Source organism: Rutidosis leptorrhynchoides, chromosome 3, assembly GCF_046630445.1.
Source record: "Rutidosis leptorrhynchoides isolate AG116_Rl617_1_P2 chromosome 3, CSIRO_AGI_Rlap_v1, whole genome shotgun sequence".
Lineage (NCBI taxonomy): Eukaryota > Viridiplantae > Streptophyta > Magnoliopsida > Asterales > Asteraceae > Rutidosis > Rutidosis leptorrhynchoides.
Genome location: NC_092335.1, coordinates 337,706,882 through 337,733,086, shown reverse-complemented (window position 1 = coordinate 337,733,086; position 26,205 = coordinate 337,706,882). Strand labels below are relative to the sequence as shown.

The 26,205-nt window shown below is 32.4% G+C and overlaps 1 pseudogene; it reads right to left on the bottom strand.

Moving 5' to 3' along the window:
- Positions 1-7,239: 7,239 nt before the first annotated feature.
- The window catches only part of LOC139901147 (ascorbate-specific transmembrane electron transporter 1-like), a 130,510-nt pseudogene continuing 111,544 nt past the window's right edge, over positions 7,240-26,205 (bottom strand).

Sequence of the window (26,205 nt, the reverse complement as noted above, 5' to 3'; positions counted from 1 at the left end):
TTTTCTGTAATGTTTTGAAGCTTTAAAGGGAACCCCGATTTTTTTTTTTTTTTTTTGGTTATTGATGTTTTGTTGAATCCATGAGACTTGTGGAGAAGAAGAGGAATAGAAGAAAAACAGTTTATATATAAAATTTAAATTCGATATTAGTACAGAGAATCAGAATTGGAGGGATGGTCGAGAGTGTTTGCGTGTGAGCATGTGGTCACGAGATCGAGTCCAGAGGACGGTAGTTTTTTTTTTTTTTTTTTTTTTAAACTCTTTTCATGTGAGGTAGTTTTCTTTTCTAATTTTATTATTGTTGTTATATATTAATTATTATTAGTATTATTATTATTATTGTGATTGTTTTGATTGTTATTGTTATTGTTATTATTAGTATCATACTTGTTATCATATTTGAAAGTATTATAGACATTACTATTATTATTATGATAGGTATTAATAATATTATTATTAGTAATAAACTTATCATTTTAGTATTTTATCATCATTAGGATTATGATTATGATTATCATTATTATTATTATGAAGGAAATAAAAATATATTATTATCATCAATATTAGAATTTGTACCGGTTTATAAATAATAGTATCATCAGTACATTTACAATTAATAATATCATATTTATCAGTATCATCATTAATATTTATTAGTATTATTATGATTATCATTTATCATTTTATAAATATTAGAACCCTTATTATTAACATAAGTATGGTATTAGTATTAATATTATTTTAGAGTTATTATTATTAGTATCATTAACAGTTATCATTTTCATTTTTTTTTTGCTATTAGTATTATCATTATTAATAAAATTATTATTATTATTAGTAAATCATTATTATCTAAATTATTATTTTAACAAATAAATCTTTTGTACACTATATATATACTTATGGTATATACTATGATTGTATTAATAATTCACATAACAAACTAATAAAATTTCATAAATACAATACTAACCACAAATATATGTATATAAATATATTAATGTCACTATTTATATAAACGTAAATCATTATAGATATATATACATAAAATAGATATATATATATATATAAAATATAACTTAAAATATAATATAAGTATACGTTTTAAAATAAAGGTTAGAATAAATTCTACAAAACTATAATATATAAATAATACATATTAATAAATGAAATTTTGTAACTTACATTATACGTATTAATATATACACAATTGATATAGGTTCGTGAATCCGAGGCCAACCCTGCATTGTTCAATGACGTCATATGTATTTTTACTACAAAATACAGTATCGTGAGTTTCATTTGCCTATTTACCCTTTATATTTTTGGGCTGAGAATACATGCGCAACTTTTATAACTGTTTTACGAAATTGACACAAGTACGTGAAACTACATTCTATGGTTGGATTATCGAAGTCGAATATGCCCCTTTTTATTAAGTCTGGTAATCTAAGAATTAGGGAACAGACACCCTAATTAACGCGAATCCTAAAGATAGATCTATCGGGCCCAACAAGCCCCATCCAAAGTACCGGATGTTTTAGTACTTCGAAATTTATATCATGTCCGAAGGAGGATCCCGGAATGATGGGGATATTCTTATATATGCATATTGTTAATGTCGGTTACCAGGTGTTCAATCCATATGAATGATATTTTTGTCTCTATGCATGGGACGTATGTTTATGAGAAATAGAAATCTGAAATCTTGTGGTCTATTAAAATGATGGAAACGATTGTTTAAGTTAAACTAATGAACTCGCCAACCTTTTGGTTGACACTTTAAAGCATGTTTATTCTCATGTACGAAAGAAATCTTCCGCTGTGTATTTGCTCATTTTATAGATATTACTTGGAGTCATTCATGGCATATTTCAAAAGACGTTGCATTCGAGTCATCGAGTTCATCAAGATTATTATCAAGTCAATTATAGTTGGATATATTATGAAATGGTATGCATGCCTGTCAACTTTCGATGTAATGAAAGTTTGTCTTTTCAAAAACGAATGCAATGTTTGTAAAATGTATCATATAGAGGTCAAGTACCTCGCGATGTAATCAACTGTTGTGAATCGTTTATAATCGATATGGACTTCGTCCGGATGGATTAGGACGGGTCTTCACACACTGCATCCAAGATGGGCCGCTTATATTCTTAAACCGGATAAAGCGTCGGGAGTTGAGCATAGCCCATCCGATCAGAATCTTCAAAGCCTAGTTCCTCGTGACATGCTAATTGGGAAACCGCTTAGTAGGGAATCTAGTGTTTACACCAAGGTATATCTAACCAATGAGTGTCCCGCAACCATCCCGACACTACGTTATCTTAAATCATGGTGAACCACGTCTTCTCTGTCCTTAGCTGTTGCATGCTAGCTAGCTTATTTTAATTATGTTGCTTTAATATCTTAATTACAATTATATAAACTATTCAACCCAACTATTGCCTTTACATAATTTGATATTCCGGATAAAGTGGTGTCTAGAATAAACCGGCTGGACGTGGTTTTTGTAGGGGTGGTCAGTATTTGGTTTGAAACCGTGGAACCCGAAAACCAAACCGAAACCAAACCGAAAAAAATCAAACCGAATTTGATAAACGGTTTTCGGATCGTGTCAAACCGAAACCGAATTTGAATTCGGTTTTCGGTTTTGAAAATTCTGAATTCGGTTTAACCGAAAACCGAATTCAAAATTTTTATATATTTAATTTGTATATTTATGTTTTAGTTTCATTATAATTTGGGATCCAATCAATAAAATATATTCTCACCCATATGAAGATTTGGTAGCTCACATTATAATTATGTTACTTAAATTATTATGTTCTTATTCTTAATAACAGAAGCAATAAACGTCATAATTAAGCTATTAATATTAATAAATCATCGAATTCTAGATAATTTACTAATACGTCAGTGTTTTAGGATATAAATGACTAAGACATCAGTAACGCCACAATTAAACTACCAAAGTTCTCAGTTTTTTTCATAATATTTGGTTTTAACCGAAAACCGAACCGAATCCGAATTTGAATTCGGTTTTCGGTTTGGTTCGGTTTTAACTTTGAATTCGGTTTTCGGTTCGGTTTTCGGTTTTGCCTAAAAAAATTTCAAAACCGAATACACCGAACCGAATAAACCGAACAAACCGAAAACCGAACCGATGAACACCCCTAGGTTTTTGGATTTTCCGAACGGTCGCCAATTTATTGGGACCAAAAGGATCCTGCCTCTCCACACAAGGTGTACCTGACCACTAGTATTGGATACTGAATTGTGTACACACCCATCTTAATCACTAAATTATCTGAATAAGCTCTGCTTCAAATTCGACCGCTCAAGGAATGACCCTAGGTCATATTTGCCCTTGCTAACCCATAGGAAGGAATAATAGATTTACGCCCAGCAACATATAAATTAAACAATCAACTTCTTCTGTCGATATCCTGAATTAACGTTTTGCGACCTAACGACACCGCATAAATAAACCGTTCGATTCGGACATATCAGTGTGAAAAGTCAAAATGGAAGAAAGCAAATGAGGGCAAACCGTATATGTATCAGTAGGTGTAAAAAAACCGAAATACCCTTTGATGTGTAAAAAGAACGAAATGTCCATTCTACTGTTCATGGTTTTGTGTATTAGAAGAATAGGTAATACATAACATATAAATCACTCAAAAATCATTCAGACAAATACATAATTAAGTTTGTTGCCAGCTTTGCGCCATCAGTTTCACGTAAATTTGTTCTTCTTAAACTTGAATATAATGTTTTCAACCTCCCCTTAAATCCATGATGACCAGGTGGATACACAGATAATAATCACTTATAACTACTTTTACCTCTTTCAAATACGTAAAAGAAATGAGATCGTTCTTCCTAACTTTCTTATTATTTAACATCTAAAGATACCAACGGGTTTCTAATATTATGAAGAATCATTTTAGCCACAAAACTCTTATCAGCTCCACTATCAAATAAAATAGATGAAAAGTAGTTGTTGAGGAGATACGTACCAGTAACAAGCTCTAAGTCCTCACGAGCCTCTTTAGTGTTTATAACAAAAGCTCTTCCACTGACGGGTACAATATTCATCTTATTCAAACAATCCTTCCTAAAATGTCCCGGTTGACCACACTCATGACAATCCTTTAAAACAGGTATGTTGCCTTTTTCCGCAGGCTTACCATCCCTACAATTAGAAATGTGACCCTTCCTTTTGCATGTATCAAAAATCACATTATAATACCCAATGTGGTGTTTGTAACAACTCTTACAAAGTGGCTTGTCAACTCTGGCTTTCGAATTGGAATTTGACCCATGATTATTTCTAGAAGTATCCAGTCTCTTGGATGATATCTGGTTGAAATTCTTATCTCGGGAGTGATCCCATTTCCGTTTTCCATCATTTCCTTTCTCTTCGCTGGATTTAACTTCCACGGATGGTTTTTTCTTTCCACGGCGAGTAATTTGGTCCATCAACTGATGCGCCATTTTTACCTCCTCTTGGATAGTCTAGGCATTAGATGATGTTATCCCACCTTCAATGTTCATAATCAAACCTTCAACATAAGTCTATATCTTTAGTGCCTCATTAGCCATCAAACCCGGACACATCAAATCCAACTCAAAGAATCTTTTATCATAACTATCAATATCAATGCCCACAAGCAGCGGCGGAGCTAGTAGGGGGGCTTGGGGGTATCCAGCCACCCTCAACTATGGTAGCGTATGCAATAGTTAATTACTTAATTGTACTTTAAAAACGAAAAGTAAATATGTAGATTGATAAAGTAGGTTATTGTTGCAGGTTAGGTAACGGCGTATGTAAAATTGTAAAATGTGAAGAAGATGACTCTTTTTGTATATGTTTAATTTAAGACCCATAACTAATATGTTACATACAAATTTAACCCCTCAAGTTAATAATCTGTAAGTACTAGCATATTATTTACAAATTTAACCCCTAAAGTTAATAATATTTTAATTAAACCCCCGAATCTGTAAGTAAATATGTAAGTTTTATATGGCTTAATGCACTTTAGTTTAATTATATGTACTCTGTAATATATAAGTTTTGTGTACTATGTAATTTTGTGTATTAATTGAAATATGTAATACGTATAATTTAATATGGCTCTGTCAAAAATGTCAATAAATTATGCAAATACTTAAATATTTCATACAAAAAAAAGTCTTGAAAATATAATATTTTCAATAAGTTATACTTTATGTAAGATTTATGTGTATTAAAAATATTTTTCACTTCTCAATTTTTTGAGTTATAAACATTTTTTATTGATGCTCGATACAACATTTAAGGTCGAGCAATAACACTAACCGATCTATGCTTACACCTAAAAAATATTAATGTTTCTATTTCACGGTAAATTTAAGCCCCGCTCATTCAAAATTCCTGGCTTCGCCCCTGCCCACAAGCTTCAAAGTTCTTAACTCGGTTTCCAACTTCTTAATTTAATTCCTAAGCTAATCTTCTGATATCATTCTTTGCTTAAACGTTTCTCAAGTAGTAGCATAAGCTTCATCCATGACAATGGCTTGAGAATAGATGTTCCACTATGTGAGCGCACTGTATTTGCTAATTCGAAACACATATTCCAATATCTTGAACCATCTAGTGAGTCCTACGGGACCCTCAGTTCCACAAAACTCTTACGGCTTACAATCCATAAAAGTCTTGTAGGAGCAGCCATTCTGACCCTTAGGCTCTTCGCCTCTTTAATTATTTTGATTTTTCAAAGTCGTGGCAATGCCTTCAGTAACAAGGCAGAGAATTCGTTGTGCTATAGACTCTGGCATGATCTTCATCACAAAAATATGAACACAAATTAGAGACAATATAAAGAATTATATAATCATTACAACAAAACTATAATGAATCATACACAACCACACACATTCAACAAATAATAAAACCATACATTCATAAGACGAAGTCCCATAATAAAAAATATAGAGCATCTTAATAAAAATGTTTAGGGCAAAAACCATCCCAACATGTCCAATCATAAAGTATAGAATAGTGCCTGTCATAATCTAAAAAGTAAGTGTAACTGATTCCACTTAACATTTAACAGGATGAATCTCTCTCGAGAAGGCCTCTAATATAGATCCTCCACAATCTTCTTCAATCTATCTCCTCAATAGGTGGTGAAGGTAGTGTAGTGGATAGAGATTCAACATAAGAGTGATATCGGTTACACTAACGAAGTGCAATGTTATCTAAATGAAAACTCTTTGAAAACGAGTTGGTCACGCCCGGGCCACTGTACAATCGACAATGGGAGCGGGTATAAGTGATAGTGCTCAAAATACGCATATTTATCCTCGCACTATCTTTCTCATTTTGTTTGGTTTTGATGGGTTTATGAGTGTTAATGTGATTTATTTGGTTAAAAGTTGGTTCAAGGCTAAAAGCCTCACTTGGTGTAAAACTGACCAAGCTTTGAGCAAAAGATTGAGGCCAAAAGAAAATAAAGATGAAATACTCGATTTCGTGGGTAAGAAATGAACCAGGTGAATACGATTTTTAGGGTATTGGTTCAAGAGAGCTGCACTTAGGGCCGTTTTGAAACCCTAAATGGGTTCTAAACACGATTCCATCAATAGATGAAGTCCAATTTCATCCTCCTAGCTCAAGATTAATGAAGATTGAAGCTCTATTTCCATCATCCATTCGATCTCCATTTTAGTGTTTCTTCTCCATTTTGGTAGTAGCTTTTCTCCATTTCAGTTGTAATGCTTAACACTCTGGATTCATTTGATTTTGTTCATGTTTATGTTATGATGTTAGCTTAGATTAGTTGTGTTCACTTGATTTGTAAACTTGATGCTTGAATTTTACCCTAATAAACGATTTTGGGAGTTTGAATGAGTTGGTAATTATTGTTCTTAGTTGAAAATACATTACTTTGATAACTTACTTTGATTATATAAGTTGCCTAGCTTTTCTTAGGGACTTGATTAGTGAAGCAATTTGTACTTCAACACCTTTGGTGATCTAGACAAAAAATTGGGGATTTCAAGAGATTGAGTTCTTGGTTTGGATTGATTTTCAATTGGCTTTTATTCAACATGGTAGTGTTTAATTATCTTAAGGGATTTTGATAATTAAAGGGTTCTATGGTATTTTAATCCAAAATCGATGTTTCAATGACAAATCCATTACGTAAAGTCAAAACACCTTAACAAACATTTATTAGGACGAAAAGACTATTTCCTTCTTAGCGAAAGGACACAAGTAAGGCCAACAGCTACACCGAAAAGTAGTATCAATAATCCTATAAAGTTGACCATGAGTGCTTCTTGGCCATGTTGCAACTTTTTAAAGATGAAGTTCTCTGATAATCCAGATTCAGCTGTCACTATTGCATGAAAATTTGATTACACCAAAGAAAACATGCCATGGAGCTACTCGTGCCCACGTTGCTGACTCAGCACCCGGGTACACAAATGTGACAAGCCCAATCAGCAACTAGAATTTTTTTAAAGATGTGTTATTGCATATGGCTTTGTAAACACATAGAATAAAATAAAAGGATATAAAATAAAGAATATCGAAAGGAGACCCAAATTCAATCGACACTAACTACACTTGGGGTCTTGACTTTCAAAATAATAAAAATAAATAATATAGGATTTAATGATTACATGCAGGCCGAATAAGCAGATATTAGACAAGCCGATCCAGGAATGTAAGGTGTACATATGTGCAAGGGTCTTGACTTCCAGTTGCGAATGCAATCAAGTGAAATATGAGGTGAATTAGTTTTAGAACTGGTCTTGCAGCCGGTGTCGCCTTGTATGTGAGCATTGCTGATCAAATATTGCATTTTAGCTCGTAAGTTTTGGCTAGAAGTCATAAGAAAGCTTCTGTGTAAATTAGAATTTTGAGTGAAGTTTATTTTAGTCATTTAACCACAATTTGAAATGATGAAACTTTTATTCCCTGTTTACTAAAACTTAAAAGTGTTATAATCTTTTTGATAACTATAATGTTTCTCTAAGGAGATTTTTTGGGAAATAAATTGATGCTTTTAACCTCACTGTGTTTGGCATGTGAAGGAACTTGACGAGAGTTTTTTACAGCCGTTAGTCAGATGGACTCTACACGTAACATTGGTAAATCACAAGGACTATCCATGTAAGAAAAAAAAGTCATGGGGCGTGGTACAAAAGACAACGTGTGTAATTCGTGAAATTTTGTTCTTAAACAAGTTTAATAGTGAAATGTCCCGTTCTTATTGATTAAAAACGTTCCATATTAATTGATTTCGTTGCGAGGTTTTGACCTCTATATGAGACGTTTTTCAAAGACTGCATTCATTTTTAAAACAAACCATAACCTTTATTTCATAAATAAAGGTTTAAAAAGCTTTACGTAGATTATCAAATAATGATAATCTAAAATATCCTGTTTACACACGACCATTACATAATGGTTTACAATACAAATATGTTACATCGAAATCAGTTTCTTGAATGCAGTTTTTACACAATATCATACAAACATGGACTCCAAATCTTGTCCTTATTTTAGTACGCAACAGCGGAAGCTCTTAATATTCACCTGAGAATAAGCATACTTTAAACGTCAACAAAAATGTTGGTGAGTTATAGGTTTAACCTATATATATCAAATCGTAAAAATAGACCACAAGATTTCATATTTCAATACACATCCCATACATAGAGATAAAAATCATTCATATGGTGAACACCTGGTAACCGACATTAACAAGATGCATATATAAGAATATCCCCATCATTCCGGGACACCCTTCGAATATGATATAAATTTCGAAGTACTAAAGCATCCGGTACTTTGGATGGGGCTTGTTGGGCCCGATAGATCTATCTTTAGGATTCGCGTCAATTAGGGTGTCTGTTCCCTAATTCTTAGATTACCAGACTTAATAAAAAGGGGCATATTCGATTTCGATAATTCAACCATAGAATGTAGTTTCACGTACTTGTGTCTATTTTGTAAATCATTTATAAAACCTGCATGTATTCTCATCCCAAAAATATTAGATTTTAAAAGTGGGACTATAACTCACTTTAACAGATTTTTACTTCGTCGGGAAGTAAGACTTGGCCACTGGTTGATTCACGAACCTATAACAATATATACATATATATCAAAGTATGTTCAAAATATATTTACAACACTTTTAATATATTTTGATGTTTTAAGTTCATTAAGTCAGTTGTCCTCGTTAGTAACCTACAACTAGTTGTCCACAGTTAGATATACAGAAATAAATCGATAAATATTATCTTGAATCAATCCACGACCCAGTGTATACGTATCTCAGTATTGATCACAACTCAAACTATATATATTTTGGAATCAACCTCAACCCTGTATAGCTAACTCCAACATTCACATATAGAGTGTCTATGGTTGTTCCGAAATATATATATAGATGTGTCGACATGATAGGTCGAAACATTGTATACGTGTCTATGGTATCCCAAGATTACATAATATACAATACAAGTTGATTAAGTTATGGTTGGAATAGATTTGTTACCAATTTTCACGTAGCTAAAATGAGAAAAATTATCCAATCTTGTTTTACCCATAACTTCTTCATTTTAAATCCATTTTGAGTGAATCAAATTGCTATGGTTTCATATTGAACTCTATTTTATGAATATAAACAGAAAAGTATAGGTTTATTGTCGGAAAAATAAGTTACAAGTCGTTTTTGTAAAGGTAGTCATTTCAGTCGAAAGAACGACGTCTAGATGACCATTTTAGAAAACATACTTCCACTTTGAGTTTAACCATAATTTTTGGATATAGTTTCATGTTCATAATAAAAATCATTTTCTCAGAATAACAAATTTTAAATCAAAGTTTATCATAGTTTTTAATTAACTAACCCAAAACAGCCCGCGGTGTTACTACGACGGCGTAAATCCGGTTTTACGGTGTTTTTCGTGTTTCCAGGTTTTAAATCATTAAGTTAGCATATCATACAGATATAGAACATGTGTTTAGTTGATTTTAAAAGTCAAGTTAGAAGGATTAACTTTTGTTTGCGAACAAGTTTAGAATTAACTAAACTATGTTCTAGTGATTACAAGTTTAAACCTTCGAATAAGATAGCTTTAAATGTATGAATCGAATGATGTTATGAACATCATTACTACCTTAAGTTCCTTGGATAAACCTACTGGAAAATAGAAAAATGGATCTAGCTTCAATGGATCCTTGGATGGCTCGAAGTTCTTGAAGCAGAATCATGACACGAAAACAAGTTCAAGTAAGATCATCACTTGAAATAAGATTGTTATAGTTATAGAAATTGAACCAAAGTTTGAATATGATTATTACCTTGTATTAGAATGATAACCTACTGTAAGAAACAAAGATTTCTTGAGGTTGGATGATCACCTTACAAGATTGGAAGTGAGCTAGCAAACTTGAAAGTATTCTTGATTTTATGTAACTAGAACTTGTAAAATATATGAAGAACACTTAGAACTTGAAGATAGAACATGAGAGAGATCAATTAGATGAAGAAAATTGAAGAATGAAAGTGTTTGTAGGTGTTTTTGGTCGTTGGTATATGGATTAGATATAAAGGATATGTAATTTTGTTTTCATGTAAATAAGTCATGAATGATTACTCATATTTTTGTAATTTTATGAGATATTTCATGCTAGTTGCCAAATGATGGTTCCCACATGTGTTAGGTGACTCACATGGGCTGCTAAGAGCTGATCATTGGAGTGTATATACCAATAGTACATACATCTAAAAGCTGTGTATTGTACGAGTACGAATACGGGTGCATACGAGTAGAATTGTTGATGAAACTGAACGAGGATGTAATTGTAAGCATTTTTGTTAAGTAGAAGTATTTTGATAAGTGTATTGAAGTCTTTCAAAAGTGTATAAATACATATTAAAACACTACATGTATATACATTTTAACTGAGTCGTTAAGTCATCGTTAGTCGTTACATGTAAGTGTTGTTTTGAAACCTTTAGGTTAACGATCTTGTTAAATGTTGTTAACCCAATGTTTATAATATCAAATGAGATTTTAAATTATTATATTATCATGATATTATCATGTATGAATATCTCTTAATATGATATATATACATTAAATGTCTTTACAACGATAATCGTTACATATATGTCTCGTTTAAAAATCATTAAGTTAGTAGTCTTGTTTTTACATATGTAGTTCATTGTTAATATACTTAATGATATGTTTACTTATCATAGTATAATTTTAACTATATATATATCCATATATATGTCATCATATAGTTTTTACAAGTTTTAACGTTCGTGAATCACCGGTCAACTTGGGTGGTCAATTGTCTATATGAAACATATTTCAATTAATCAAGTCTTAACAAGTTTGATTGCTTAACATGTTGGAAACATTTAATCATGTAAATATCAATCTCAATTAATATATATAAACATGGAAAAGTTCGGGTCACTACAGTACCTACCCGTTAAATAAATTTCGTCCCGAAATTTTAAGCTGTTGAAGGTGTTGACGAATCTTCTGGAAATAGATGCGGGTATTTCTTCTTTATCTGATCTTCACGCTCCTAGGTGAACTCGGGTCCTCTACGAGCATTCCATCGAACCTTAACAATTGGTATCTTGTTTTGCTTAAGTCTTTTAACCTCACGATCCATTATTTCGACGGGTTCTTCGATGAATTGAAGTTTTTCGTTGATTTGGATTTCATCTAACGGAATAGTGAGATCTTCTTTAGCAAAACATTTCTTCAAATTCGAGACGTGGAAAGTGTTATGTACAGCTGCGAGTTGTTGAGGTAACTCTAGTCGGTAAGCTACTGGTCCGACACGATCAATAATCTTGAATGGTCCAATATACCTTGGATTTAATTTCCCTCGTTTACCAAATTGAACAACGCCTTTCCAAGGTGCAACTTTAAGCATGACCATCTCTACAATTTCAAATTCTATATCTTTTCTTTTAATGTCAGCGTAGCTCTTTTGTCGACTTTGGGCGGTTTTCAACCGTTGTTGAATTTGGATGATCTTCTCGGTAGTTTCTTGTATAATCTCCGGACCCGTAATCTGTCTATCCCCCACTTCACTCCAACAAATCGGAGATCTGCACTTTCTACCATAAAGTGCTTCAAACGGCGCCATCTCAATGCTTGAATGGTAGCTGTTGTTGTAGGAAAATTCTGCTAACGGTAGATGTCAATCCCAACTGTTTCCGAAATCAATAACACATGCTCGTAGCATGTCTTCAAGCGTTTGTATCGTCCTTTCGCTCTGCCCATCAGTTTGTGGATGATAGGCAGTACTCATGTCTAGACGAGTTCCTAATGCTTGCTGTAATGTCTGCCAGAATCTTGAAATAAATCTGCCATCCCTATCAGAGATAATAGAGATTGGTATTCCATGTCTGGAGATGACTTCCTTCAAATACAGTCGTGCTAACTTCTCCATCTTGTCATCTTCTCTTATTGGCAAGAAGTGTGCTGATTTGGTGAGACGGTCAACTATTACCCAAATAGTATCAAAACCACTTGCAGTCCTTGGCAATTTAGTGATGAAATCCATGGTAATGTTTTCCTATTTCCATTCCGGGATTTCGGGTTGTTGAAGTAGACCTGATGGTTTCTGATGCTCAGCTTTGACCTTAGAACACGTCAAACATTCTCCTACGTATTTAGCAACATCGGCTTTCATACCCGGCCACCAAAAATGTTTCTTGAGATCCTTGTACATCTTCCCCGTTCCAGGATGTATTGAGTATCTGGTTTTATGAGCTTCTCTAAGTACCATTTCTCTCATATCTCCAAATTTTGGTACCCAAATCCTTTCAGCCCTATACCGGGTTCCGCCTTCCCGAATATTAAGATGCTTCTCCGATCCTTTGGGTATTTCATCCTTTAAATTTCCCTCTTTTAAAACTCCTTGTTGCGCCTCCTTTATTTGAGTAGTCATGTTATTATGAATCATTATATTCATAGATTTTACTCGAATGGGTTCTCTGTCCTTCCTGCTCAAGGCATCGGCTACCACATTTGCCTTCCCCGGGTGGTAACGAATCTCAAAGTCGTAATCATTCAATAATTCAATCCACCTACGCTGCCTCATATTCAGTTGTTTCTGATTAAATATGTGTTGAAGACTTTTGTGGTCGGTATATATAATACTTTTGACCCCATATAAGTAGTGCCTCCAAGTCTTTAATGCAAAAACAACCGCGCCTAATTCCAAATCATGCGTCGTATAATTTTGTTCGTGATTCTTCAATTGTCTAGACGCATAAGCAATCACCTTCGTTCGTTGCATTAATACACAACCGAGACCTTGCTTTGATGCATCACAATAAATCACAAAATCATCATTCCCTTCAGGCAATGACAATATAGGTGCCGTAGTTAGCTTTTTCTTCAATAACTGAAACGCTTTCTCTTGTTCATCATTCCATTCAAATTTCTTCCCTTTATGCGTTAATGCAGTCAAGGGTTTTGCTATTCTGGAAAAGTCTTGGATGAACCTTCTGTAGTAACCAGCTAGTCCTAAAAACTGGCGTATGTGTTTCGGAGTTTTTGGGGTTTCCCACTTTTCAACAGTTTCTATCTTTGCCGGATCCACCTTAATACCTTCTTTGTTCACTATGTGACCGAGGAATTGAACTTCTTCCAACCAAAATGCACACTTTGAAAACTTAGCGTACAATTCTTCCTTCCTCAATACTTCTAACACCTTTCTCAAATGTTCACCGTGTTCTTGGTCATTCTTTGAGTAAATAAGTATGTCATCAATGAAAACAATGACAAACTTGTCAAGGTATGGTCCACACACTCGGTTCATAAGGTCCATGAACACAGCTGGTGCATTAGTTAAACCAAACGGCATGACCATAAACTCGTAATGACCGTAACGTGTTCTGAAAGCAGTCTTTGGAATATCATCTTCTTTCACCCGCATTTGATGATACCCGGAACGTAAGTCAATCTTTGAATAAACAGACGAGCCTTGTAGTTGATCAAATAAGTCATCGATTCTCGGTAGTGGGTAGCGGTTCTTGATGGTAAGTTTGTTCAACTCTCGGTAGTCGATACACAACCTGAATGTACCATCTTTCTTCTTGACAAACAAAACAGGAGCTCCCCACGGTGATGTGCTTGGTCGAATGAAACCACGCTCTAAAAGTTCTTGTAATTGGCTTTGTAGTTCTTTCATCTCGCTGGGTGCGAGTCTGTAAGGAGCACGAGCTATTGGTGCAGCTCCTGGTACAAGATCTATTTGAAATTCAACGGATCGATGTGGGGGTAATCCCGGTAATTCTTTCGAAAATACATCAGGAAATTCTTTTGCGACGGGAACATCATTGATGCTCTTTTCTTCAGTTTGTACTTTCTCGACGTGTGCTAGAACAGCATAGCAACCTTTTCTTATTAGTTTTTGTGCCTTCAAATTACTAATAAGATGTAGCTTCGTGTTGCCCTTTTCTCCGTACACCATTAAGGGTTTTCCTTTTTCTCGTATAATGCGAATTGAATTTTTGTAACAAACGATCTCCGCTTTCACTTCTTTCAACCAGTCCATACCGATTATCACATCAAAACTCCCTAACTCTACTGGTATCAAATCAATCTTAAATGTTTCGCTAACCAGTTTAATTTCTCGATTCCGACATATATTATCTGCTGAAATTAATTTACCATTTGCTAATTCGAGTAAAAATTTACTATCCAAAGGCGTCAATGGACAACTTAATTTAGCACAAAAATCTCTACTCATATAGCTTCTATCCGCACCTGAATCAAATAAAACGTAAGCAGATTTATTGTCAATAAGAAACGTACCCGTAACAAGCTCCGGGTCTTCCTGTGCCTCTGCCGCATTAATATTGAAAACTCTTCCACGGCCTTGTCCATTCGTGTTCTCCTGGTTCGGGCAATTTCTAATAATGTGGCCCGGTTTTCCACATTTATAACAAACTACATTGGCATAACTTGCTCCGACACTACTTGCTCCGCCATTACTCGTTCCGACACCATTTGTTCCTTTCGTTCTATTAACCCCTGGTCCGTAGACCTCACACTTCGCCGCGCTATGACCATTTCTTTTACACTTGTTGCAAAATTTGGTGCAGAACCCTGAGTGATTCTTTTCACACCTTTGGCATAGCTGCTTCTGATTGTTGTTGTTGTTGCGGTTATTATTGTTGTTGGGATGATTGTTGTAGTTGCTGTTGTTGTTGTTGTTGTTGGGCCGTTTGTTGTAGTTGCGATTGATGTTGCGATTATTGGGATAATTGTTGCGATTATTGTTGTAATTGCTGTTGTTGTTGTATTGGTGATTCTTATCACCGTTTTCCTCCCACTTTCTTTTGACTTGCTTCACATTGGCCTCTTCAGCAGTCTGTTCTTTAATTCTTTCTTCAATTTGGTTCACGAGTTTGTGAGCCATTCTACATGCCTGTTGTATGGAGGTGGGCTCGTGTGAACTTATATCTTCTTGGATTCTTTCCGGTAATCCTTTAACAAACGCGTCGATCTTCTCTTCCTCATCTTCGAATGCTCCCGGACACAATAGGCACAATTCTGTGAATCGTCTTTCGTACGTGGTAATATCAAATCCTTGGGTTCGTAACCCTCTAAGTTCTGTCTTGAGCTTATTGACCTCGGTTCTGGGACGGTACTTCTCGTTCATCAAGTGCTTGAATGCTGACCACGGTAGTGCGTACGCATCGTCTTGTCCCACTTGCTCTAGATAGGTATTCCACCATGTTAACGCAGAACCTGTGAAGGTATGAGTAGCGTACTTTACTTTGTCCTCTTCAGTACACTTACTTATGGCAAACACCGATTCGACCTTCTCGGTCCACCGTTTCAATCCGATCGGTCCTTCGGTTCCATCAAATTCCAAAGGTTTGCAGGCAGTGAATTCTTTGTAGGTGCATCCTACACGATTTCCTGTACTGCTAGATCCAAGGTTATTGTTGGTATGTAGCGCAGCCTGTACTGCGGCTATGTTTGAAGCTAGAAAAGTACGGAATTCCTCTTCATTCATATTCACGGTGTGTCGAGTAGTCGGTGCCATTTCCTTCAAAATAGTTAAATGGAACAAGTTAATCATACAGAATATTAAGAGTAGTTAATAGTATTTCGTAGCATAATATGAACTCATTTATAAAAGCTTTTTCTTCATATTAGCGTTTTATAAATTTAAATTCGGGTAGTACCTACCCGTTAAGTTCATACTTAGTAGCTAATATACAATTCAACTACTACAATTCTATATGAAAAACTGATTATAATAATATTTCGCGTTCAAACTTTTACACAATATTTTACAAACTTACAATACCGCTTATTTTACATATAGCATGAAATATAGCACACAATAAATTTGATACAAGATGGTTGTGAAGATAATTCTAGCTAGTACACAAGTCGTTCAGCAAAGGCAATAAAGACACGTAATTTATATGTCCAGAAACAAGTCATGCATTCTGGTTTTACTAGGACTACTTCCCATCCTTGGTCTTGTGGAACATAACCGTTATGGCCGTTGATAAGACAGCGTGTTGTAACGTCGTCAAAGGGACGAGGGTTACGTAATGTCCAACAGTCCCGTAACAATCTAAAAACCTCATTTCTTACCCCAATTACCGACTCCTTCACTTGTGGGAACGTTTTGTTTAATAGTTGTAGCCCGATGTTCTTGTTCTCACTTTGGTGAGAAGCGAACATTACTAATCCGTAAGCATAACATGCTTCTTTATGTTGCATGTTAGCCGCTTTTTCTAAATCACGAAGTCCAATATTCGGATATATTGAGTCAAAATAATTTCTTAACCCATTGCGTAAAATAGCATTTGGGTTCCCCGCAATATATGCGTCAAAGTAAACACATCGTAACTTATGGATTTCCCAATGTGATATCCCCCATCTTTCGAACGAAAGCCTTTTATAAACCAAGGCATTCTTGGAACATTCTTCGAATGTCTTACAAACTGATCTCGCCTTAAATAGTTGTGCCGAAGAATTCTGACCGACTCTAGACAAGATTTCATCAATCATGTCTCCGGGTAGGTCTCTTAAAATATTGGGTTGTCTATCCATTTTGTGTTTTTATACTGTAAAATAGACAAGAGTTAGATTCATAAAAAAAATACTTATTAATACAAGCAATTTTTACATATATCATAAAGCATAAGCACACTATATTACATATATTACACCACACGAATACAACTATCTTATTCTGACTCGCTTGTTTCTTCTTCTTCGGTTTTGGTTCGTTTTGCCAAGTTTCTAGGGATATATGATGTTCCCCTAATACGAGCCGTCGTGATCCACATTGGTTTAGAAAAACCTGGTGGTTTAGAGGTTCCCGGGTCATTGTTACAACTTAAGGACTTCGGGGGTTGACGATACATATAAAGTTCATCGGGGTTGGAATTAGATTTCTCTATTTTTATGCCCTTTCCCTTATTATTTTCTTTTGCCTTTTTAAATTCAGTTGGGGTAATTTCAATAACATCATCGGAATTCTCGTCGGGATCCGATTCATCGGAGAATTGGTAATCCTCCCAATATTTTGCTTCCTTGGCGGAAACACCATTGACCATAATTAACTTTGGTCGGTTGGTTGAGGATTTTCTTTTACTTAACCGTTTTATTATTTCCCCCACCGGTTCTATTTCTTCATCCGGTTCCGATTCTTCTTCCGGTTCCGATTCTTCTTCCGGTTCCGACTCTTCTTCCGGTTCCTCTTCGGGAACTTGTGAATCAGTCCACGAATCATTCCAATTTACATTTAACTCTTCATTATTATTAGGTGAGTCAATGGGACTTGTTCTAGAGGTAGACATCTATCACATAATATCAAACGCGTTAAGAGATTAATATATCACATAATATTCACATGTTAAAAATATATAGTTTCCAACAAAATTTGTTAAGCAATCATTTTTCAAGTAAACACGGTCGAAGTCCAGACTCACTAATGCATCCTAACAAACTCGATAAGACACACTAATGCAAAATTCTGGTTCTCTAAGACCAACGCTCGGATACCAACTGAAATGTCCCATTCTTATTGATTAAAAACGTTCCATATTAATTGATTTCGTTGCGAGGTTTTGACCTCTATATGAGACGTTTTTCAAAGACTGCATTCATTTTTAAAACAAACCATAACCTTTATTTCATAAATAAAGGTTTAAAAAGCTTTACGTAGATTATCAAATAATGATAATCTAAAATATCCTGTTTACACACGACCATTACATAATGGTTTACAATACAAATATGTTACATCGAAATCAGTTTCTTGAATGCAGTTTTTACACAATATCATACAAACATGGACTCCAAATCTTGTCCTTATTTTAGTACGCAACAGCGGAAGCTCTTAATATTCACCTGAGAATAAGCATGCTTTAAACGTCAACAAAAATATTGGTGAGTTATAGGTTTAACCTATATATATCAAATCGTAAAAATAGACCACAAGATTTCATATTTCAATACACATCCCATACATAGAGATAAAAATCATTCATATGGTGAACACCTGGTAACCGACATTAACAAGATGCATATATAAGAATATCCCCATCATTCCGGGAAACCCTTCGGATATGATATAAATTTCGAAGTACTAAAGCATCCGGTACTTTGGATGGGGCTTGTTGGGCCCGATAGATCTATCTTTAGGATTCGCGTCAATTAGGGTGTCTGTTCCCTAATTCTTAGATTACCAGACTTAATAAAAAGGGGCATATTCGATTTCGATAATTCAACCATAGAATGTAGTTTCACGTACTTGTGTCTATTTTGTAAATGATTTATAAAACCTGCATGTATTCTCATCCCAAAAATATTAGAGTTTAAAAGTGGGACTATAACTCACTTTAACAGATTTTTACTTCGTCGAGAAGTAAGACTTGGCCACTGGTTGATTCATGAACCTATAACAATATATACATATATATCAAAGTATGTTCAAAATATATTTACAACACTTTTAATATATTTTGATGTTTTAAGTTCATTAAGTCAGTTGTCCTCGTTAGTAACCTACAACTAGTTGTCCACAGTTAGATATACAGAAATAAATCGATAAATATTATCTTGAATCAATCCACGACCCAGTGTATACGTATCTCAGTATTGATCACAACTCAAACTATATATATTTTGGAATCAACCTCAACCCTGTATAGCTAACTCCAACATTCACATATAGAGTGTCTATGGTTGTTCCGAAATATATATATAGATGTGTCGACATGATAGGTCGAAACATTGTATACGTGTCTATGGTATCCCAAGATTACATAATATACAATACAAGTTGATTAAGTTATGGTTGGAATAGATTTGTTACCAATTTTCACGTAGCTAAAATGAGAAAAATTATCCAATCTTGTTTTACCCATAACTTCTTCATTTTAAATCCGTTTTGAGTGAATCAAATTGCTATGGTTTCATATTGAACTCTATTTTATGAATATAAACAGAAAAGTATAGGTTTATTGTCGGAAAAATAAGTTACAAGTAGTTTTTGTAAAGGTAGTCATTTCAGTCGAAAGAACGACGTCTAGATGACCATTTTGTTTGCGAACAAGTTTAGAATTAACTAAACTATGTTCTAGTGATTACAAGTTTAAACCTTCGAATAAGATAGCTTTAAATGTATGAATCGAATGATGTTATGAACATCATTACTACCTTAAGTTCCTTGGATAAACCTACTGGAAAATAGAAAAATGGATCTAGCTTCAATGGATCCTTGGATGGCTCGAAGTTCTTGAAGCAGAATCATGACACGAAAACAAGTTCAAGTAAGATCATCACTTGAAATAAGATTGTTATAGTTATAGAAATTGAACCAAAGTTTGAATATGATTATTACCTTGTATTAGAATGATAACCTACTGTAAGAAACAAAGATTTCTTGAGGTTGGATGATCACCTTACAAGATTGGAAGTGAGCTAGCAAACTTGAAAGTATTCTTGATTTTATGTAACTAGAACTTGTAAAATATATGAAGAACACTTAGAACTTGAAGATAAAACATGAGAGAGATCAATTAGATGAAGAAAATTGAAGAATGAAAGTGTTTGTAGGTGTTTTTGGTCGTTGGTATATGGATTAGATATAAAGGATATGTAATTTTGTTTTCATGTAAATAAGTCATGAATGATTACTCATATTTTTGTAATTTTATGAGATATTTCATGCTAGTTGCCAAATGATGGTTCCCACATGTGTTAGGTGACTCACATGGGCTGCTAAGAGCTGATCATTGGAGTGTATATACCAATAGTACATACATCTAAAAGCTGTGTATTGTACGAGTACGAATACGGGTGCATAAGAGTAGAATTGTTGATGAAACTGAACGAGGATGTAATTGTAAGCATTTTTGTTAAGTAGAAGTATTTTGATAAGTGTATTGAAGTCTTTCAAAAGTTTATAAATACATATTAAAACACTACATGTATATACATTTTAACTGAGTCGTTAAGTCATCGTTAGTCGTTACATGTAAGTGTTGTTTTGAAACCTTTAGGTTAACGATCTTGTTAAATGTTGTTAACCCAATGTTTATAATATCAAATGAGATTTTAAATTATTATATTATCATGATATTATCATGTATGAATATCTCTTAATATGATATATATACATTAAATGTCTTTACAACGATAATCGTTACATATATGTCTCGTTTAAAAATCATTAAGTTAGTAGTCTTGTTTTTACATATGTAGTTCATTGTTAATATACTTAATGATATGTTTACTTATCATAGTATCATGTTAACTATATATATATATCCATATATATGTCATCATATAGTTTTTACAAGTTTTAACGTTCGTGAATCACCGGTCAACTTGGGTGGTCAATTGTCTATATGAAACATATTTCAATTAATCAAGTCTTAACAAGTTTGATTGCTTAACATGTTGGAAACATTTAATCATGTAAATATCAATCTCAATTAATATATATAAACATGGAAAAGTTCGGGTCACTACAAATAGTATTGTAATCTTATTTCTTACCTTCCCCTGAGAAAACAATGAATCCAAGGATAGTTAGGAGCACTGGCGAAAATATTAAGGGGTAGAGGGGTCAGCCGCCCTCAGTGAATTTGCAATTTTTAGTGTAAAAATTTAGAGGTTTTCGATTTTGCCCCCGATGGAATTTCTTTTTCCTCAAAGCCTTCGTATTTTTCCCCAAAGCTTTCGTATTATGTGAAAGGACCCGTCCTAATCCAACCGGACGAATACAATACATTTGGTTACATCGCGAGGTACCTGACCTCTATATGATACATTTTACAAACATTGCATTCGTTTTTTAAAAAGACAAACTTTCATTACATCGAAAGTTGACGGCATGCATACCATTTCATAATATATCCAAACTATAAATGACTTGATAATAATCTTGATGAACTTAACGACTCGAATGCAACGTATTTTGAAATATGTCATGAATGACTCCAAGTAATATCCATAAAATGAGCAAATGCACAGCGGAAGATTTCTTTAATACCTGAGAATAAACATGCTTTAAAGTGTCAACCAAACGGTTGGTGAGTTCATTAGTTTATCATAAACGATCATTTTCATCATTTTAATAGACCACAAGAATTTCGTTTCCAGTTCTCATAAATATACGTCCCATGCATAGAGACAAAAATCATTCATATGGTGAACACCTGGTAACCGACATTAACAAGATGCATATAAGAATATCCCCTATCATTCTGGGAAATCCTTCGGACATGATAAAAATAACATCGAATTACTAAAGCATCCGGTACTTTGGATTGGGGTTCGTTGGGCCCATAGATCTATCTTTAGGATTCGCGTCAATTAGCGTGCACTAATTCTCAAAATTAGTGATAAATTAGTGATGTTCCCTAATTCTTTGTCTACCAAGCTAAAAGGGGCATATTCGGCTTCGATCATTCAACCATATAATGTAGTTTCGATTACTTGTGTCTATTTCGTAAAACATTTATAAAAATTTGCGCATGTATTCTCAGCCCAAAAATGTAAAGGGTAAAAAGGCAAATGAAACTCACCTAATGTATTTTGTAGTAAAAATACATATGACGACTTTGAACAAAAGTAGGGTTGGTCTCGGATTCACGAACCTATATCATTTGTATATTTATTAATATACATAGTTGTAATTGGATAAATATATATATATAAAATTATCGGTTATATTATTTTTATGTTAATAATATATATGTATATAGGTTTTATATGTTCATTTTGTGTATAAAGATATTAGATTTTGTTATGTTATATGTGTTAAATATGTATGTTTATGTATGTATTTAGTTTGTTTATCAAAACAGTAGTTCTATTATACTAAGTTAATATTAGTAAAAATAATGATAATAATATTAATAATACACATATGTTAATAATAACCCTACTAGTGATAGTAACAATGATATTAATAATAGTACTTGTAAAAGTATTTATTTTACTTTTTAAGATAGTTATGATATTAATGATTTAATAATAATAATAATAATAATAATAATAATAATAATAATAATAATAATAATAATAATAATAATAATAATAATAATAATAATAATAATAATAATAATAATAATAATAATAATAACTTTATTAAAAATGATAATGCTAATAAAAATAATGATATTGTGATTATTGATACAATTGTTTAATAATAACATAATAATACCAATAGTTACTAGAAGTGTTACTAATACTAATATTAATAAGATTAATGATAACTTATATTATTTTCATAATGATAATAATAATAATAATCCGAATCATAATTATAATAAAAATACAACTATTAGTGATAATAATAATAATACTAATGGTGATACTAGTAATAATTATGATATTCATAATACATAATAATAATGATAATGCTATAATAATATCAATACTTAATAATAGTACCACTAATAATAATAATAACAATAATAGCAAATAATAATAAAAATGATAGAAATAAAAATAAAAGCTTTATACCCTTTTAAAAACTGCTGTAAAAAGAATTGCTTCGTACCGGGTTTGAACCCGTGACCTCTCGAACAACGCCAACACCCATAAACCACTCAACTGCCTTTGCTTTTTCTGTTTTAATACCCAAAGTAATTTTATTAAACCGATACAAACTGTTTCTCTTTTCTCTTCTTCTTCCTCATTGAACTAGTCTACCAAAGATTAATCCTAACCCATAATAAGTTTTCTAATTTAGTTTTAGGAATTAATACTCAACCTAAAAACATATACTAGTGATCTTTTGTTATATATAAAAAAAATAAATAAAATAAAAAGAAGCTAAGCTTCTGTGCTCGTCGAACAACAAAAAAAAAAAAGAAAAATGTTTTTTGGTTTTGATTGCATTATAGCTCAAGTGTATTACATGAAATAGTTTCTAAATCACCTCTATAATCTTTCTGGGTACTCAATTGGAGCAGATTCATCAAATCGAGAATGAATTTCATGATGAACACAAAGCTTTGACTTTTGATTTAAAAGTTTGACTCTCGAATTGATCTTTGATTTCGCGAATTAAGATTTGAAAACTTGCAGGTATTTTGAATGAATAATTCCTAACAACTCTGTGTTAATGGATTTTGAAATGAAATTCAATTTCGAGGATTGAAAGAAAATGTTACGCGTACAGGATAGAAAAAAAATGCTTCTGTCTTAGTTCCTTCACGATTTTAATTAGAGGTATCAAATAATTTTCTGAGGAGTGGTTTAATAATAATGTATTAATAAGCAATTCAAATTATTGGTAGGGTTATGGGATATCGACATCTTTTACAGGTGTAATAGCATAATACAATTAAGAAATAAAAAGTAAGAAAACTGATTCATATGTTGAAAAAAAAATCACGCGTATGACCTGCACTCTCTTATATGTATGAAACTATGTTTATATATATATACATAATTTATGAGTTTTGATAAATAACAAATAAGTTAATACCATTTATAATATTATTAATAATTGATAAATTTATTGATAATAGATTAGTGAAATATATGATAAAAATAATATGATAATGATAATTTTAATAGGGTTAATTAATAATAGTGAAAATAAAATGATAATAATAATTTTATTAAAGATACTAATATTATTACCAGTTATAATAATAATAACATTATTAACGATGATAATAATAACATTAATAATAATAATAATAATAATAATAATAATAATAATAATAATAATAATAATAATAATAATAATAATAATAATAATAATAATAATAATAATAATAATAATAATAATACAACTTGAGCATATCAAACTTTTATATATTCATTTTAATCTCACATTAGAATTAATAATATTGGTGATACAAATACATATATTATATTATTGTTAATAATAAAATTAATAATAATGATATTGATATATCATTTATATTTTATTTTGTAATTACAAATAATATATTTACCTTACATTATAATATATTATAATATATATTAAATATTGTATATTAACAATTATTAATAGAAATTATATATAGATTCATAATAATATAATAGTAACTTAATTATTCTATTTATTATTCTATATTTTAAATTCCTAATGATTAAAATATACATTATTAAGTTAAAATATTATATATACACTTATATTTATATTTATATATATTTATTTACATATTTATCTACACACAATGGTTCGTGAATCGGCGTGAGTAATCAAGGTCAAATGATTTCATAAAATAGTTCAATAATTTTTAGACTCAATCTAACAGACTTTTCTTATCTTGTCGAAATCATACAGAGGTTAAGTTTAAATTTGGTCAGAAATTCCCGGGTCGTCACAGTACCTACTCGTTAAAGATATTTTGTCCCGAAATTTGATCGAGATCGTCATGGTTAACAATAAAAATGTTTTCATGACGCATACAAGCTGGAAAAAAATAGAGTTTTTATCATCATTGAGTAATATGGATAGAACAATTCAATTATTCGAAGAGTACGAATGAAGCTATCACAAAGAGTGAAGTGAATAAATGTAGATTCATCATATCTTTTGACGTAGATAGGATTGATTTCCGGATTTCAAGGGATTTAGAGAAAATCTTCAAAATCTAAAAGATTTGATTCTTCGGTGAATAAGGAAATTAAGATCTCTATAATTAAATACGGTGATCTGCCTCGATTACTCTATCTGATATTTCCATTATAAATTAAGCTCTTCTGTTCTATTATTCTCACAATTCCTATACTTTCTTTCTTAGTTCATTCATCCAAAAGATTGTGAAAATGCTTAATCCCGTTCTAATCCTTGATATTTTTCTAATTATCATTTCTGTCATCCTTCTTTTCAATCTTCCTCCAGAAGAATCAGTTTACTTCTACTATTACCTTGGGGTGATACTATTCTTAATTATACCGTGTCTTTATATTACTATACGTATTAATATCCACGGTTTGTAACCTCCGTGTTTTTATTGGGCTTTATATTTTCTCTTATATTTTGGAGCTCTTTGCCTTTTTATTATCTTCTCGACCTCTAGTAAAGCGAATAACGGTCCAGAATTCGTAAGTATGGAATTTTGAATAAATTTAATGTTCTAAGCAAGAAAGAACGAAATCGAACGATTTGATTTGTCAAATTACCTGAATCACTGAAAATAGAACTATCAAGAATATACCTTCTTGATATGTTCAGAAGTTAAGCAGAATGAAAGAGTTATGTAACATGGCACATAATGACGTTATGATCTGTGAATCATCATTTTCCATTTAGAAACTCAGCATGACTTACTGTAATATAATCACGTTAATCATTATATTATACTAACTCATGCATCAGTTCCCAACATTACTTCAATAACATTCATATTTTAAGCTCGAAAATTACAGAATGTAGAAACTAACAGTTTCTATATGATGTAACACTGATATCACGAAGAGATTAATGATTTCAGATAAGATTAGTTATAAAAATATCTTCAGAAATATGGAGGATATTTATAATGAAAGATACGATGGTATCTTGGAATTTCTAATATCTAAGGATGGTGAAGAAAATTTGTCCGCAAGAGTTTGGAGTCAGAAGCAAGGTATTCGCTAAAGATTTCATCAGAAACAGAATCATCAGGATTCTTAATGTATAAGTTTAGTCCTTGT